The 15470-nt window shown below is 38.7% G+C and overlaps 1 protein-coding gene across 1 annotated transcript in view; it reads left to right on the top strand.

The window, feature by feature from the left end:
- The first annotated feature begins 230 nt into the window (after positions 1–230).
- LOC134528862 (sarcoplasmic reticulum histidine-rich calcium-binding protein-like) overlaps positions 231–15470 on the top strand; it is a 46282-nt gene continuing 31042 nt past the window's right edge. The window contains exons 1-2 of the mRNA XM_063362529.1: positions 231–412; positions 3196–3355. The gene's annotated coding sequence lies outside the window, so the exon portion shown is untranslated. The remainder of the gene's footprint in view (positions 413–3195; positions 3356–15470) is intronic.

The raw sequence follows: 15470 nt of genomic DNA, 5'->3' as shown, positions 1-15470 counted from the left end.
TCCTTTCGCCGAACTACAAGAAATGTAATTATGTATATTTTCCACTGGTTTTCATTAGACATTATTTTCATCATTTAATATTTCAGTCCTCTCAAAAATTATGTTTCACTGTGCGCCTTGTCCCGAACCTGGCCGGTTCAGTTTTCCCGCGAAAATCACACGTTTCCATGGAAGGGTTTGCGGGGGAGGGAAGTCGCGCGCGATGAGAGCGGCAGTGTCCTTCAGGAGCTTGCAAAGGCCGGCAGCTTCCACGCAACACAGAACCAGCAACTTTTGTTTTCACCGACATGTAGTTTCAACAGTCGTAAACTTTCTCAATCTTTTTCGTACAGTTCCGTGGTCGGCCTCAATTTACCATGTGGTATTTCACTTAAATTAATCAGTGCTCCAAGACGAGTGTTCAGCATAATATGTAAGTACTGGGGGCAGGGGGCTAAGTCAGGGGGGTGGGGGTTTAGGGGTTCAAACCCCCTATAGCAACAAATCTTTAATTAATTTCCTATTCATCACTCAAAAAGTTTCATATTAAAATTAATAAAATTTTTACCATTACAATATTTAAATTTAAGAACCGAAAACTGCTAAAATAGCACTATTTTACACCTTAAAATCCAAATTTCTCCGAGGGAGGAACCCCGACCTCCCGCTTTAAAACGGGCGGGGGGGGGGGGGGGTCATGCTTCTTAACCCCCCCCTCATCCCCCATACACAAATCCTGGCTACGCCACTGACTGTGGGGAGTCTACGATAAGTTACGTCGGCGCTTCACGCAAAACTTAGCCAACCGGCTACATAGTTTCAGCCCGCACGGGGCAGCCAGTAGGCGACACGTGCCACCAAACTTATTAACGAGTCAGTATCTGGGACAAGTCTAAGAGTCAGGGAGAGCCGCCGGAGTTACAGGCCTACATGTCATTAGCCTAGTGTAATACGTAAAGTGTAATAGTGAAGTGTTTTATTTGTCAGGGTATAATATGTCATATTAGGGTTTATTTTGTAACTGCCGCACGGTATCGTGCTACCAAACTTACTAACGAGTCTGACGTCATCCGACCGAAGGCCACCCTAAAGCCCGACCTGCAACCGCCAGTATCCGACCCCGCTAACGGAACGCGCCCCTAGTCATGGCCCACCCGAGTCAGGCGAGTGCCGCGGAACATAGGTATAATCAATGCCCTTGACTTAATCGGCAAGACAAACCGAGTCACGTACATGGTAAATTCAATACACATTAAAGAATACGCCACTTTAAATTAACAACACCGTGCAACACAAGTGCGACGTAGGAGTGCCCGGGTCACTCACGTGTGGTTTTTTAATAAAACAGCTGTGAGTGCTCCCCTTGCGGCCTTCAGCCTGATTTCAATAGCGTAATATGTGACTTAATTAAAACCGCCCCAAATTATGATTTATCATTCGCCACTGGAGCAGTCATCAAGTGACGAACAGTCTCCAGTGTGACTCTGATAATTCAAACTTATTTTATATAAACTTGTTACATCTAACTTCTAAAACATATATTTATATTGAGTTAATTACTAAGTTTTATTGTGTGAATTTAGAGCCACTTACATTTTGTTATTAATATAATTTTTTACAAATAACGGAACTTTAGAAACTCTGGCGCGACAGGATGCTCACCCCTCCCCTCGCGCCAGGGCCAGACGCCAGTACAGCGCGACTCGCGGACCGGGGCGGACGCACGTCCCACGGGGAGACATCATCCTTTGTCTTCTCTGAACTTCCATCTGTTAACTATCGTCAAACTTCGAAACCTTTTTTAATTACTCCCCATGTGCGCCTGGTTCTTTTCTGGTGTAGGGCCTATCCCAGCCGCGTAAACATAACACGCCCCGCACAACCCATTACGCGGGGCTGTGCAATATACGGCATGGGCCGACTCCCGCCATACCAGACTTTCAATTAACTGCCGAGTGCACAGGCACTGGCTACATCTAATCGAAGACTTTACTTAATTTAATAGCGAGCCGCGGTCCACACAGGTGGGCCCGCGCATCGCCGTTCACAAATTACAGGATTGGCCGACTCCAATCAAACTCTCTCCCTCAACCTCGACTGGCGTGAGGACGTAACTTTAGTGATGGCGCGTCAGAACGCCCAGTGTATAATGACAGTGTACTTTATGTAGGGAAATAGTGTGAATGTAATTGCAAGTGAAACTACTACGTAATTAAACGTCCACTCTGCACACTCCGTGCGCGACGTGTAAACGATAGTGCAAAACTGTGTACGTTATTTGCAAACCTCCCCAATCCAGTTAGGGATCAGCGTCCTATTCTGTGTAGGGCCAGTGATACAGCAGGCATTAGGGACCCCTAACATCACGACCACCGCCGCCCTTCCTAGTGGGCCACGCAGGGGCCTTCGGACCTCTCGACCCACCTCGTTGCTAACCACCGCGTTAGCCTGGCACCCTCCTGGACATGTCTCTTCGCATCAAAACCGCCTTCCCGCTAGGAACCCCGCCGAGTCTCGAACACGAGAACCCGGGCGACGGCAAGTCAATATCTGGGACGAGTCTAAGAGTCAGGTAGAGTCGCCGGAGTTACAGGCCTACGTGTCATTAGCCCAGTGTAATACGTAAAGTGTAATAGTGAAGTGTTTTATTCGTCAGGGTGTAATATATTATGTTAGGGTTTATTCTGTAATCGCCGCATCATGTGCAAGAGTAGGTCCTTCACGCGTGGTAAAATCGTGAGCCGCCACTGAGGGAGTGGCTGTCAGTGGCGTAGCCAGGATTTGTGTATGGGGGGTGTTAAGAAGCATGTCCTCCCCCCCCCCCGTATTAAAGCGGGGGGTCCGGGGGTCCTCCCCCCCCCCGTATTAAAGCGGGGGGTCCGGGGGTCCTCCCCCGGGAAAATTTGGATTTAAAGGTGTAAAATAGTGCTATTCTAGCAGTTTTCGGTACTTAAATTTAAAAATTGTAATGGTAAAAATTTTATTAATTTTAATATGAACTTTGTTTGAGTGATGAATAAGAAATTAATTAAAGATTTGGTGCTAAGGGGGGGGTTTGAACCCCTAAAACCCCCCCCTGGCTACGCCCCTGGTGGCTGTGCGTGTGACTATTCAATTTGGGACAACCGTTACGGCCAGGACGGGCAGCACTATGTATAGGGCTGTGCCGTAATAAATTCATCAGGCATCAATCAGTAATTTTGTGGTCTTCTTCAGGCGTCCTGAGTGGCCATAACAGCTCGGGGGGCCCTACTGCGTTAACCCCTACCTCTAGCCACAAGGCCGAACCTACCCTGACATCACGAACCATATAAAATTCACGTAAATCTAAACGGAGGTAGTGGGGACGGCGTCAAAGTGGACAACTAGAAGTCTGGTAAGTTTTCGCCTTAGAATGTATGGCTACTCTTCCACAGAGTTTTTGCCAGGCAAACATGGCAATATTATCATCAGCAAAGCAACCTAATGAATTCCACCATGTCTCTGCACTCGGTCGGAAATTGGCCACGCCAAAACGGAACGAAAATTATTTAATTCAAAAAAGGGGGATGCCTGTAAAGTCGGTTTACAGACGATAATTGAACATGATAACGTCACAACAAAACATTGATGAAAAATTGAATACTTTTTAATTTTCAAATATTATTTACAGTTTATGCAAATTTAATTTAAATAATTTGTTTAAATTGAATCACGAACAATTAGTTAAAAAGCCCGCCTTAACATATTTGATATTATAGAAGATTTTCTCGCACGGTGGTTGGCCGGTTTTGCATGCTCGGTTAAGGTGGAACGTGACACTTTTTCATGTTTGCAGCAGGCGTTCATCTATTTATAAGATGTGTCCACGTCCAAAAATTATGATCATCATTTTTAAATATGTGATAAAATAAGTTATCGGTTGTTCTTAATATCACAATACACTCAACATTACAAGGATCACAAAGGTAGACAATAAAGCTGAAAAATCATACAGATCAATTTGACGTCGTCCGGCCGGAGGCCGATTCAAGCCCGACTTGCAACCGCCCGCCAGTAAACCCACCTCTTTCTGACCCAGACACTTGTCTGAAAGACATTGTACGTGTCTCCGACCTGGTGCTTCTATGGAATGTTAGTTCAGCCAGCGCCCATAGATGGCAACTATAATTTATACACATACAGACTAAACAATGATGTGTCTTGGCCTCTATTAAACTGTGGCACCAATTAGCATTCATGTGTAATATAGTAATGTTGTAAAGTATTTGTTAAATTAGGGAAGTGTGCCGAGATCTTATGGGTAACTGTATTTTGCCACTGTATGCCACTGACCATTGTACCAGGCTGGGGGATATATTACTCCAGCAATGTTAACCTGCCGAGATCCTTACCCCAGAAACATGTGGGAAAATACAGCAGTAACATTGGATTGGTGTTTTAATATATATATATATATATTAAAACACCAATCCAATGTTACTGCTGTATTTTCCCAGATGTTTCTGGGGTAAGGATCTCGGCAGGTTAACATTGCTGGAGTAATATATATATCTATCTATCTCTCTATCTATCTCTCTATCTATCTATCTATCTCTCTATATCTCTCTATATCTCTCTATATCTCTCTATATCTCTCTATATCTCTCTATATCTCTCTATATCTCTCTATATCTCTCTCTATCTCTCTCTATCTCTCTATCTCTCTCTCTCTCTCTCTCTCTATCTCTCTATCTCTCTCTCTCTATCTCTCTCTCTATCTCTCTCTCTCTCTCTCTCTCTCTCTCTCTCTCTCTCGAATCCTTTGCTGCAGCGGCCTTCGGGATTACGCTCTAGACTCCCTCCCCCCCTTGGAGCGGCCCTTCGGGGATTTCGCTCTAGGCTCCTGTTCTCCCCCCCTCTCCCCTATCTTCGCTCATGCTCAGCAAGAGGGCAGGCAGACGACATTCCAGGCAGGGCAATCACCAGCTGGACAAGAAGGAACTCTTCGGTAACGCCTGAACCCACTACACCTCGGGGGTTTTCAACCCTGGGACACGTCAGTACTGGATAACTAGCTCTACGAAAACCCCCCTCTTAAATTCAATCACAGCCGAAGGCCTAGAGGGCCACGCCGGGGCAGAAAGTATCCACGCCCAAAACCATTGGTTAGCGAATGTGCTAGCCTGGCGCCCACCGGAACATACCCACACACCACCACTTCCCACTATGCCTCGCCCAGGTCTCGAAGCCAAGACCGCGGGTGACGGCAAATTGCCCTAAGAAATATTTCTCTAGAGTTGTAGCATTATGAGCATGAACTGGTTGACTTAGAGTAACTTCACTTGATTAGTAAAATACCTGCATTCTTATTATTATCATTAAATAAAATGGGAAAGAGGGCATTGAGATTTTAAAGGCTATATTATGAAGAGGAAATGAATAAAACAAAGACTTATAGCAAATTCAGTGATTGCACTCGGTGGACATTGGCCGAATGCCTGATATTCCAACCTCAGCTAATATTCCAGGAGCAAAATTTACTAAGCATGAAAATAACTATGAATATAAAAAAAAATGAAAAAAATGCTTGAAAAAGATTAGATGATTCAAATGAAATAAAAGTGTTTTTTAAAATATATATTTTGTAAAATAAATTAAAATTACCATACATTTCATTAATAAAATTCGCTACAAATTAAATAAAAAAAATATTTACAAATAATAAAATAAGTTTATCATGTGGAATCTGGACTTTTTAAAAGTAATTAAATTTCCCCACCTCTAATTAATGTCATTGTGTTAAAAATGTTTAAATCTCACTCATTTATAATTAATTTTTAGGTGGGAATGTTTCTATATGTTTGAAAATTGCGTCAATTAGTTTTACTATGTTGGGAGTGCTTTATCTTTGTTCATTCTTGTATTTGCAGTGATATTGCCTTCAAATCAGTTTAGGTCGTTTTATTTTATCAGTATTAAGTAATTTGGATTTGCTTTTATTCACATTTATTATATTACTTGTGAAATCATAATAAGTTTTACATCGGTAAGTTACATTTAATGAACTATTAAGTTTTTGATTTAGTTTGTTTTGTTGTAGGTTTCGATTTAATCACTACTCACTTCTAAATTGTATTGCAGTTTATTAGGTATAATGGTTAAGAGATTTATTTCGTACATTTGTGACTTAATTATGTGTTATTTTAATAATACCTATATAATCCTTATTGCGAATTCGTAAATCAGAATAACGAAAAATGGACATATATGATATCCCATATTTTAGCTTAAGAATTAAAACTTAATACAACTTAACAAAATAGTTAAAGGATTTTTGTAAAAAAAACTTGCTTAATTGTAACAGTCGTTGGATTTGCAGTGATACATGTTAGCAGGAAAGTTAAAACATTTGCCTTAATTAATTATGAAGGTCTACCCTGTCAATGTGTTTCTGTAAGATACTGTATGAAAACCTACAAACACTGTGGAATTTAAAGAGTTTTTCGTGGACAGAAAAACAATACATTTACAAGGGTAGGCCTATTTAGTTGTAAAAATGTGGTTGCTACATATGTACTTTTTAAATTTTAAGTAGTTTTAATCAGGGCCAGTGCAAGGTAAATTGGCGCCCTAGGCGAAAAACCTTAATGTTCCCCCCCCCCCCTCCTCACCCCGCCGGACACAGCAAAAAAACTTTCCTTGCCTCAAAATACATCACGTAAGCCTAAGATTTTGTCAACAATCAAATGTAAGCAGGCCTGTGTTTTCTTTTTACTTTTTTACTTATTACGAATCATAAACAGGTCACCGTGGACTTAAAATAATTACTTATATCAATATAAACATTCCAACTGTTACAAAAATCCATTTTCATCTAGTTTCAATAATCATTAAACATATTATATCAGCTGTTATGTGTCGTGCTGCGCTGCCCCCAGCTACTTGGCGCCCTAGGCGGTTGCCTAGTTCACCTATATGGACGCACCGGCCCTGGTTTTAATTGAAAGATTTGTAGGTACTCAGTTATAAATAGCTATTTGTAGCATTATTTAGTCACGGATGCACACGTCATGTTGATTTTTAATTTTTTCAGCCATTTTGATATTTAAGGGCTATTTATAACATTTTAACTTGATAGGCTACCAACCTTACATTTGTTGTTCTTTCACAAATATTTCTAACATATGTTAACGTAGTCTAATATTATGGATGTAAAGAGTTGTGGAATTGATTATAGTTAGAAACACTTTTAAGGTGAACTCCCAATAATCCGTCTCATCCGTCCATCAATCACGTTACCGGCTGCCAATGATGACTGGGAAAATTCTATCCGTCCGTCCATCAAACCCTTACAAAGGTTTAACTCTTGATGGACAGATAGTATGAAATAACTTACAAAATATTAGCATGATACCTCTTGGCGGCAACCTTTGCTTTCTTAAAGGTTTGTTAAGATTTGTTTGACTGCTTTTATTGAATGATTTTTGAACTTGTTTGAACACATTGTTATGATTGATATTTGATACCAAAATTTCATGAGAAATAGAATTGTAAGAAATTACCAATTTAAAACTGAAAAATTAGGTATTAATAAATATCAGAGCTAAAAAATTTTGTTTTAATGATTTATAAGTATCTATCTTTAGTGATTACCAACACAGATAACATAAATTTTCACAGCTATTTAAGACTTCAAGTCAGTTGGCACTATCAAAATGAAAAAAATATGGCAGTGACTGCCAGCGTATTTTGATCGAACTGCTTGCCACAACTGCCAGTATGATATGCACACTTGAATACAAAAAACAGCTCATATACAGTAGTGTAAAAAGTATTCATGCACTGAGGCTTTTAACAAATAATAGTGTAATTCTATCGAACAATACATGAACCAAAAATAAAGGTTATCAATTCTTTTCTTGATAACACTAAACGAAAAAACCAATGAATAAAAATATTTTACTTTTCAAAACAAAAAAATAACGAAATAAAGCTTTCTTGGGTAGTACAAAAAGTATTCGTACACAGTCATTTGTTCTTAATAAAAATGAAATTAATATTTTGTTGGGTATCCTTTCTCATTGATACATGCTACAGTCTTCAAGGCATCAAATCGACAAGATTTTTTGTGAAGCAGCAAACATTATTAAGGTTTTTTTTATGATGGTAGGAGAAATTTCTTACCATTCTTTTTGTAAAACCTCGATGAACTCCGTGCGATTCGAAGCTTATCTTTCCCTGATTAAATTTTCTAAAACACTCCACAAGTGCTTAGTAGGATTTAGGTCCGGTGATTGGGGAGTTGTATGCAATTGGCCGGTGTTATGATCTGGATTATAGTGGATTATGAACTGGAAAACAGTAACGACAAGTCTCTTGGGAGGCCATATTGCCAACTGCTTTAATTCCGGAAGTGCATAGATACATGCACTAAACACATAGATACATAACATCTCCTCTCTCAAAATATAAAGTTAGAACAGACATGTCTTTATATCAAAGTGCAGTTTAGTGCACCTTTAGGATGCTAATAATTAATCCACACATTTAAAACAATACAGTTATTAACACACAAGGTTTACAAAATGGTAACAAATTCTTAATATTTTACACACATAGTCTTTTAAATAATTTGGTAACTTCACAGTTCGCCCTGAACTTGACTTAACTACTCTCTCCCCATTTTGAACAAAATTCCTTTGTGTATCATGTACATTATTGCCTAGCCTATGTCTTTCTTCAAATCCTCTAAACCCTTCTTGTGAATTATCATCACCATCCTTTACTAATTCACATGAGAGTTGTTCATGCACAGGTGGGGTTTTTGATTCATATTTATCAACTGTTTGAGTGTCTCCACTAGGTTCTTCTATGTCACCTGCAATGACCAGAGGCTGATTTATGCTATCCCTGATTATATCTTTTCGATTCCTTTCTACCTCATGACCAGTGTCAACCCTTACGCGATACGACCGTGGTCTGTCCAAGAGTTTCACAATCTGTCCACTTTGCCATGAATTCCTGTTCCTTACTTTTACTAGACTCCCTTCCTTAAGAGGTTTCAGCACCCTCGAGTGGTAGTCGTAATAGTGTTTTTGTTTTTGTTGTCTAGCATACAAATCCTGCACTATGTTAGGCTGTATTTGAGGAATAAATCTGTCAGCTGTAGAGGGTAGCAAGCCTCTTAGGCGTCTGCTAAATAACAGCTGGGCCGGTGAAGGCATTGTGGTGTCAATTGGTGTATTACGATACTCCAAAAGAGCTAGCATGATGTCCTTGCGATCAGCAACAGACTTTTTTAACATGTGTTTGATAGTTTGTATATGGCGTTCTGCTAGTCCGTTGGACTGCGGGTACATAGGGCTCGAGGTTTTATGTTTAAAATCCCAACGCATGGAAAAATCCTTGAACTCTCTAGAGGAAAATTGAGGACCATTGTCACTGTAGAGAATTTCCGGAATACCGTGTCTAGCCATTACAGCTTTACAGTGTGCAATTACTTGAGTTGATGAGAGGTTTGGAAGGTGGCTAAATTCAGGGTATTTCGAGTATGTATCAACTAGCAAGAGATAATCTTTGCCCTGGAAGTGAAATATGTCAATAGCTACTATCTGCCAGGGTCTGCCTGGAATTTCTTTATCAATTTGGGGTTCTTTAGTATTAGCATGCTGTGCTGCCCTGCATGTAGTACAATTGCCTACTCTGTTTTCTATGTCTCTTGACATGCCAGGCCAAAAAACACATTCACGAGCCCGTAGCTTACATTTTTGAATCCCTAAGTGAGTGTAATGAATTTTATCTAGCAAAGCCCCTCTCATGGATGTGGGAATTACGATTTGGGTTCCTTTGTATATTAGGTCATCCTGTATAGTCAAATCTTCCTTAAATGAATAATATTCTTTTACGCAGGACGGCAGTTTTTTACTTGTATTAGGCCAACCCTTTAAGATGACTGCTTTGAGTTGGATCAATGTTTCATCCTTAAGTGTTTCAGACTGAAGGTTTCCCAAAGTTTTGTTAGATGCTTGTATGTGGTGTACAACCAAGCCTTGTTGAGCTGCAATCTCTTGTTCATGCAGTTCAAAGTTTGTATCTGGGCCACTAGCTCTAGACAAGGCATCAGCTATTGCTAATTCTTTACCTGGAACATATTTCAGGGTAATGTCATAATTTTGTAACTTGATTCTCATGCGCTGTAATCGTAATGGGCACCTATCCAAGGGTTTTTTAAATATTGCCTCCAATGGCTTATGATCTGTCTCAACAAGAACAGTACGCCCAAAAATGTATTGGTGAAAACGCTCACAGCCGTAAACTACCGCTAGCAGTTCTTTTTCAATCTGTGCATAGTTCTGCTGGGTCTGTGTCAATGATTTTGATGCATATGCCACTGGACCCTTAGACTGTAACAGAACTGCTCCCAAACCCTTTTGGGATGCATCAACTGAAATGGTTATAGGCTCATGAGGGTTATAAAACTGTAATACAGGTGTAGTGGCTAACAAAATTTTCACTTTTTCAAAAGCATTTTGATGTCGTTCTGACCACTGCCAGATAGCCCCTTGTTTGCACAATTCCCTTAATAAGGCAGTGTGTTCAGACAGATTGGGAACAAATTTTCCAAGGTAAGTTATCATCCCGAGAAACCTTTGCAAGTCACTCACTCCCTTGGGTTCCAAAAAGTCAGTTATGGCTTGAACTTTACTCGGGTCAACTTTTATTCCTTCTTTGCCGAAGATATGTCCTATGTATTTGACCTCGCTTAGGCGAAACCTACATTTATCCCAGTTAAATGTTACATTTTTTTTTAATGCCCTTTGAAGGACCCTTTCCAACCTCTGATCATGTTCATGTTGGTCCTTACCAAAAACAATGATGTCATCAATATAAACTTGTACCCCATCAATGTCCTGAAACAATGTGCTAAAAACTTTGAAGAAAATTTCTGACGCACAAGACAGTCCATAGGGTAGGCGTGTGAACCTAAGCCGTCCCTGTGATGGTGAGTGAAAGGTAGTCAGCTTTGAGCTTTCCTCAGTAAGCTGTATCTGCCAAAAACCTTTATTGGCGTCTAAAGTGCTAAAGTACTGTGATCCTTGCATTTTGAGAGTGACCTCCTCTAGTGTTGGTAATCTACAGTGTTCTCTTAAGATTGCATTGTTTAATGGTTGAGGGTCTAAACAAACTCTCAATTCCCCAGAAGGCTTCTTTACGACAACAATAGGGTTCAACCATTCAGTTGGTTCATCCACCTTGATTATTACCCCTAGTTTTATCATTCGATCCAGCTCTTCTTGCAGCTGGTCATGTAGAGAAAAGGGTATTCTTTGAAAAGAAACTGTCGGTGGTGCACTATCTGGTTTTAGCACAAACTGATGTGGTTCCACCCTAATGTTGCCTAAGCCTTCAAAAACAGCCTTATATTGAGACAACATTTTGTGCATTTGCGGTTCCTGTCTCGCATCCACCGTGTCTACTCTCTTAAGTATTCCAAGTTGCTGAATGCCAGGTAACCCTATTATAGGTGTAGAGTGATCAACTTTTGTCACCTGAAATTCTAATTTGTGCGAGGTCCCTAAGTTAGTCCTACAGTCAAGAAAACACTTTCCTAAGAGTTGTATTTCTGACCCCGAATAGGTTCTGAGTGCCACCTGGGACTTTAACAATGCAGTATTAGTTAACTTCAATTTTAAGAAAACACTTTCAGGAAGTACATTAACTTGTGCCCCTGTATCAACTTTGAAATTAATATTTACATCAGAGTCAGTTATATATAAACTATAAAACCATTCATCCGTTAGGTTTGTTGCTATACCATCAACAGGCATAAGCATTTTAGATGTAACACAACCTAACAACAATTCAACAGGCTTTTCACTACCTACATTACTTTCCTTATTTAACACTTCATTGACAGATTTCAATCTACACATTCTCGAATAATGACCCCTTTTATTGCAATTATAACATGCAGCATTGATCGCAGGGCACTGTTGGTAAGAATGTTTATGTCCACATTTGTGACACATCTTATCAAAAGATTGACCATACCTTGAAAAGCCTTCATTGTGTGTGCCATGTTCCGGATGTAGCTTACTTGTTGATGGCTTGTTGTAATGCTGATGCGTGGCCCTTCCATCTCGTGGACCCTTAAAGCTGTTATTAGAGTGAGAAGGGTATGCTGCTCGTCCCATGGGTTTTCCTCTTGTCCTGTAATTTGAAGTTCTCTTCTCACAGATGTCTTCATCTTCTGTACTTCTTTCTGACGACTTCATACTTTTTTGATTGCTACGATACACTGTATGTACTACCTCCTTTCTATCGATTGTCTCCATTAATTCTTGTGTCTGTTCAGCAGCTTTGCAAATTTGTGTTGCCTTTGCCAGCGTTAGTATCGGCTCCCGTAACAAGCGATCTTTGAGACGGGAATCTCGAACTCCACACACTATTCTGTCTTTGATGAGGTCATCTCTTAGTCCATCATAACCACAATTGGTGCTTAGACGTCTTAGTGCTGTGACAAAGGCGTCGATAGTCTCCCCTTCTTCTTGTACTCGATTGTTGAATTTATGTCTTTCGACACTTTGATTAGTCTTAGGCAGAAAATATGATTCTAAGCATGCCAGAACAGAATCATATTTTTTACTGTTTTCTTCAGATATATCCATGGTGAAGAATAAATCCTGCCCTTCTTCACCAAGCACGTGCAGCAATGTAGCTATTTTAATACCGTCGTCTTTACCGTCACCACCTGTGGCTTTCATATATATTAAAAATTTTTGCTTCCAGCGCTTCCAATTGTTAGCCAGATCTCCATCAAAGGTGAAAGGTCCCGGTGGTTTCAGTCCCTCCATTACGCGTGCGTTTTAGGGTAACACTTAACACATCACAAAACCAAACTATTCGTCAATATCTATTACAGTCCAGTTACCAGAATGCGACGGAGATATTCCGCATCGTACACATACCAGAAACAGTCCGCAGCGCCATGTTATGATCTGGATTATAGTGGATTATGAACTGGAAAACAGTAACGACAAGTCTCTTGGGAGGCCATATTGCCAACTGCTTTAATTCCGGAAGTGCATAGATACATGCACTAAACACATAGATACATAACAGCCGGGTACATTATATAATATCCAATTTTTGGTATTATAAGCCGTGTGCTTCGGATCGTTGTCCTGTTGAAATGTAAAATTACTTTCAAGTCCCAAGTTTTTTTGGCCTCACTGCTAAATTATTTTTTAAAATGACAATGTACATCTTATGGTTCATTTTTACTTCAATAACATGTAACTTTCCGACTCCTGCAGCACTCATGCACCCTCACACCATTACCGAACCAACACCATGTTCGACAGTCAGTATCAATTGACTTGGATGCAGTTCGGAGGTTTTTTTTCCGCCATACTGTACGCCTCCCATTCGAACCGAACATATTAAATTTACTTTCATCGGAGATGAAATCACTATCTTTATTTCTGTATTATTTGGCTAATTCAAGTCTTTTTCACAATTATTTTTGTTGACAAAAAACTTCTTTCTCATGACTCGACAGTGACATCCATTTTTCCGCAAAATATTTCGAACTGTACTGATTGAAACTTTTGTATTTCGATCTTGCATGGTAGCAGCAATCGTCAAAGCAGATATTTTAGGTTTTTTTTTGATAAGACGCACAATAAATCTCTCATCGGTACATAAAAGAGCATGTGGTTGACCACTTCTGTGCACTTTTTTAGTTTTCTGCGTGCCAAATCGATCGATTATGGATTGAATTGTTGAATGGGCTTGACTGAAGATCGTCGAAATTTGCGCGACACTTTTGCATTGATTATGGAGCCTAATAATAATTTTTCTTTCTTCCTCGGTAGGTTCTTTTCCTTTATGATCCATTTTCGACAAGTAAAAAGTTACAATTGAATAAAATATGGAATTTTTGTCAATAGACATGGAGGGATGGACAAACTGAAAGATTTAAACAAATGTACGAACAGTGTTCCCGACCTAACATCGAATGTTGTTCTTGGTCTCATAATGTACAAATACTTTTTGTACTTCCTGAAATCACTATATTTCAATATTTCTTTGCTCCAAAAACTAAAAAAAAAAATATATATATATATTTATTAGTTTTTTTGTTCAACCTTATCAATAGAAGAAAAATTGATAATATTTATTTCTTTGATAGAAATACACTATTTTTTGTAAAATAAACTCAGTGTACGAATACTTTTTACACTGACTGTATGTTTTTGAAAAATGGTTCTAGCTATCCTTACAGTTTTTATGTTTGAGGAGGTAGAGGAGGACATGATGAGCACTTCTTAGATTGACTCAATTAAACTTTTTCAGTGTTGGGGAAAAAGAGTTATTTTGTAAGCAATGATAACAAAACATTTTATGAACAATGAAGAGATGTTCAGAAGATAATTTAGGCCAAACCTTTTGCAGTTTTATTTTGATTTCAGTTTACTGTTCAGGAAATATAAATATGTGGTTCAAGACTAAAATTTTTTAATACAAATTTTTATTATTGTAATATAGCCCATTATAAATTTTTTTAAAATAATAGTAATAATTAAAAACAAAACTCAAATTGCACCATATAATACATCATATGGACAAAATACAATGCAGTATGTATAGGCCAACCTCTAAAACAAAATATTGTAATAAATACATGTGCACACTCCCACTATTTTATATGTTCATATTGCGGAAGTATTTGTATCTACAATCGTAAAGGATACGATGATTACTTGCATACTCAGCAAGTTTTTCGTCATCACTTGCACAAAATATTTTCTTTGACATGTCAAATAATTTCTGTCCGGCTGGACTACTGTTGCTTGAGCGTAAGCCATGGGAGAGATTTCTCACCCTTATAAGCAGTAAAAGTTGTGTGTGAATATTAAACTAAAATAGTTTTATGGTTATATAGCCTACTTGTAAAAACAAGTTCTGAAAGTAGCTAATGGAAGGTATTTCAATGTATATTATGACATATATTTGTATGATTTAAGCATCAGTGTTGTGTTTAAAATGATAAAATCCTATGCTAGTAATAAGTTTGTTACTATAGTAGATCTAATATATGAGTAATATTTTTTATGTTTAGGCTGTTGTTTACTATGTTGGAAATGTCTGCTTTTAGATATTTTCGTTAATATTTTCAGTCTTTGCAAATTTGCTCTTGTTCTCATAAAAGGAATAAAATAAGAAACATACAATTTGTTCAATACAAATTCTTAAATTTGATAACCAAAAACATAAAACTACTTAGCAAGTTTGTGCTATCTAGATTGAACTACAGTAAACAGGCAGCCTGCCACCAAGTCACCAAGCCTAAATCATAGCTCTTTCCATGAATATTTAACATTAGTTTAGGTTGTACAGTAATACATTTTTCACCAATTTTTTTACAATTAAAACATAAGACTTTGAATTTATAAGTACTGTAGATTTTAAATCTCATATTATATCAAGCATAGAGTCCTATTATAGGTTTATTACATAGTTATAGG

Source organism: Bacillus rossius, chromosome 2 (assembly GCF_032445375.1).
Source record: "Bacillus rossius redtenbacheri isolate Brsri chromosome 2, Brsri_v3, whole genome shotgun sequence".
NCBI classification, from domain to species: domain Eukaryota; kingdom Metazoa; phylum Arthropoda; class Insecta; order Phasmatodea; family Bacillidae; genus Bacillus; species Bacillus rossius.
Note: the sequence above shows the minus strand (reverse complement) of the source record. Positions and strands in the feature narration are given on the sequence as shown.